Raw genomic sequence first — 4352 nt, forward strand, 5'->3', positions numbered from 1 at the left:
TAGAGAGAGACTCTGTGTAAAATCAAACAAGGGGTTGGCAGATGGCTTAGGAGGTAAAGGTGCTTGTCACTGAGCCTGATGACTTGAGTTTGATCCTTAGGACCCACATACTGAAAAGAAAGGACTGACTCACATGAGTTATCTTCTGTTATGTGTGCTCTGTGGTACATGTACATACAACAAATACATGTGATAGTTTTTTGTTTTGTTTTTTGTTTTTGTCTAGGACAGCTAGGGCTAAATAGAGAAACCCTGTCTTCAAAACCAAAACCCCAAATATACAATTCTTTTTTTGTTGTTGTTGTTTTGTTTTTCGAGACAGGGTCTCTCTGTGTAGTCTTGTCTGTCCTGGACTCACTTTGTAGTCCAGGCTGGCCTCGAACTCACAGCGATCCACCTGCCTCTGCCTCCCAAGTGCTGGAATTAAAGGCATGCGCCACCACGCCCGGCTCTACAATTCTTTTTCTTAGGCTGGAAGAGTAAATTACTAATCTTATTGTATTCATAAATTTGGTCACTTTAACCAGGAATTTGATTAGACATGTATGGCTGGCTTAAAAAAATGAAATTCCCAAAGACATTTTGAACTTCATTTCTACATGTAGAATCAAATTGTGCATTTCAGTTGCCTGTCTGTTAAACACGAGAATCATAAGGAGAAAAGACCAAATCCACCACTGTCTAATAAAAGCAAGCTCTAGCTGGGCATGGTGGCACATGCCTGTAATCCCAGCACTTGGGAGGCAGAGGCAGGAGGATCTCTGTGAGTTCGAGGCCAGCTAGGTCTACAAAGTAAGTCCAGGACAGCCAGGACTATAAGAGAAACCCTGGGCTGGAAAGATGGCTCAGAGGTTAAAGGCACTAACTGCTCCTCCAGAGGTCCTGAGTTCAATTCCCAGAAACCGCATGGTGGCTCACAACCATCTATAATGTGGTCTGATGCCCTCTTCTGGCCTGCAGGTGTACATGAGTCAGAGCACTGTATATATAATAAAAATAAATAAATAAATCTTAAAAAAAAGAGAGAAACCCTGTCTCAAAAAAAAAAAAAAAAAAAAATCAAAAATAAATAAAAACAAGCTCTGTTTTGAGGTGTGAAGGCCTGTTTTGGGGTATGAAGGCCTGTTTTGGGGTGTGAAAACACACACTAGCCCATGCAAGCATGTGGCTTTGGTAGGTCTTGCCCTTCTCTCCCATTCCATCTGCCTTGCTAAAAAACCTTTAAATTGCATTCCTAAAGCTAGCTACCAAGGTCTAATCCCATTATTTGAACACTTCCTCCTCCTGAGTTTGACCACTAAGGTTCAGCTATCAAAGTATTGAAGTCTAGCAATCAAAAGCCCCTTTGTTAAATAAGTAAATAAATAATAAAATGGCCAGGTATGTTGGTACATGCCTTTTTTTTTTTTTTTTCCAACATGGCTTTAATCCCAGCACTCAAGAGGCAGAGGCAGGTGGATCTTTGAGTTCGAGCCAAGGCTATTACACAGAGAAGCCCTGTCTCGAAAAACAAAAACAAAATAAAGGATCTCTCTGTGAAAACAGGTGTTTGGCTGTGGTTTTTTGCCTAATCTAGGTCCAAAAGGAACAACCACTGCTGTGCTGGGGTCTCCTTTAGGGTGCACCTGCGACTGGCCAGCCAGCTGTCTCAGATTTGATAAAGCAGCCCCTGGTGGCCTCTTGAAGTCCCTTTTATAGGACTAAGAGTGGCTTCATAGAGGCTATAGAGTCAGTTGTTATACATTGTTAGATACAATGAGAGCTGGCTCAGTGGTTAAGAACACTGTCTATTCTTTCAGAGGACCCAGGTTCAATTCCCAGTACCTACAGGGCAGCTCACAATTGTAATTCCTGTTCCAGGGGAACCCAACACCCTCACAGAGACATGCATGCCAGAAAACCACAAATCATATAAACTGAAAGATACAATTAAAGGGAAGGAACAAGAATAAGGATGTACATCATGTGAATGAGGTTCCAAGCAGTTTACATCAGATCTAAGAAACAGGAACCTTTTGGGGAGTAGGGGGTATTCAAGAGTGGGTCTCCGGGTAGCCTGGGCTGTCCTGAACTTGCTTTGTAGACCAGGCTGGCCTCAAACTCAGAGATCTGCCTGCCTCTGCCTCCTGGAGTGCTGGGATTACAGGTGTGTGCCACTGAGCCCAGCCAGGAATTTATTAATTACAAATAGAAACCTTACCTTGCAAGGACTTAATAGAGAACAAACTGGAACTTGCTTTTTAACTACAAACAGAAACCTTAACCTGCACAGGACAAACAAGAACAACTCTAGTTTTTGTTGTTGTTTTGGTTTTTTGAGACAGAGTTTCCTTGTGTAATAGCCTTGGCTGTCCTAAACTCTGTAGACTAGGCTGGCCTCGAACTCACAGCAATCCAACCTACCTCTGCCTCCCAAGTGCTGGGATTAAAGGCATGCGCCACCACTGCCTGGACTATTTTTGATTTTTCAAGATAGGGTTTCTGTGTAGCCTTGGTTGTCCTGGAACTAGCTCTATAGATCAGACTAGCATCAAATTCACCAAGATCACCTGCCTCTGCCTCCTGAGTGCTGGGATTAAAGATGTGGGCTACTGCTGTCCACCAAAGAATTTAAGAATGTCTAACTCCAAACAGAACCCTAAACCTGTAAGGTATATTATTCCTATTTTGGTCTCACATGTCTTAAGTATTTAAGAACAACTTCAGAAGAAATGCCTATATTTCTCGTAAATTTGTAAATTCTCTTTATTCCAGTTATAACATTTCGAGAATATGCTCAAAACATCCAAATGCACATTTTACACTTGAGTCAGGTGTGTATGGATCAAACTTCATCACACATTCCCTTTTAATTCCAAAAAATGTCAGAGGTTGTAATAGCACAAACATTAATGTTGTTTTTGACTTGCTTTGTCATCTGTGAATCAACCTTCCAGGATATATTGCCCCCACAGAAGCAATTCAACCACATTTAGGACAACTTACCTATTGCCTGAGGGTCACCATCCATTTTTTCCCCTAGTTGCTATTTATCCATCTATGGATCGATCATTTTCCAGTGGCTGAACCCATGCCTCAACCTAGCTCAGAGACAAGTGCTCAAGAAAACAGCAGTGGCCGGAAGTAGGCGGATCGCTGTGAGTTCCAGGACAGCCTGGTCTACAAAGCGAGTCCAGGACAGCTAAGGCTAACATGGAGAAACGCTGTCTCGAAAAACCAAATCAAACCAAACAAAAAACCAGCGTTGTTTTTCTAGTACCATTCTGTTTTGCTGCCCTCCAGCAGGGCCTAGCATGCACTTGTATGATCTGTTAGCCCCCACAGTCTTTCACAGAAGTAGGTAAAATGCAACTCCTGTAACAGGTGTGAACGTGCTGAGACATGCCTTAAAATTATACTAGTTTTCAGATTCAGGTAGGAGGGACTCTGTAACATGAGATGTCCAGAGGCCAGATAGCGGGCCTTGTCCTAGCCCGAGGCCGGTTCTTTTCACATTCTTCTGCAAGACAGTACAGCCCAGGTTAAGTCCTTGGCATTTGTGTTCTCACCTGAGTCTTGCCTACCATACCCCTCGCCTCTGCTGCTGACACACTGGGCAGCTAGCCGACAGTTTCCTAGCACGCACACCTTCCCTTTCCCCCGGATTTGGCACACACAATGTCTAGTTGAACATCCCCTCCCCCTTTTTAAAAAAAGATTTATTCATTAATACATATACAGAAAGAAGAGGGCATTAGATCTCATTATAGATGGCTGTGAGCCACCATGTGGTTGCTGGGAATTGAACTCAGGACCTCTGGAAGAGCAGACAGAGCTCTTAACCTCTGAGCCATCTCTCCAGCACATGGACATTCTCGTTCCTTCTAGTTTTCAAGCGTCTTTCAGGTAGGCTTCCAGAAGCACAGGTTGAGCTCCTTTAGTCCAGGCATCGACATGCCCACTCAGGGCCATGGCATTTATGGCGCAGATCCGGGCCTGGTTGCCTGTGGATCACCAGAAAACTGGGACCTTGGGCCAGATTCCCGTAGGCCTCATCTACCACCGAGGAAACTGCGAAGGGCATGGAATGACGGATGGGGATTATGGTTTAGTGCTAGCTGCGGCCGTAAGGCCACAAGTAAAAACGGGTCAAAAGCCAGAGTCAGTCACAAACAGCCAGTAACCAAGCTCGCGACGCGCCCCAGCAACGACTCCGCCAAGTTCACGCGGGAGGAGCGCGACCAGCACAACTCTCGCGGGAAGTGGAAGCTCCCGCACGCAAGCGGGGGCGTGGCCGGAAGAAGGTGGATTTCAAAGGGTAATGGATGGTTTTCTCATCCAATAAAATTGCAAATGATGCTCGTAGACTGGTA

The sequence above is a fragment of the Acomys russatus genome, chromosome 22, assembly GCF_903995435.1.
Source record: "Acomys russatus chromosome 22, mAcoRus1.1, whole genome shotgun sequence".
Taxonomy (NCBI): domain Eukaryota; kingdom Metazoa; phylum Chordata; class Mammalia; order Rodentia; family Muridae; genus Acomys; species Acomys russatus.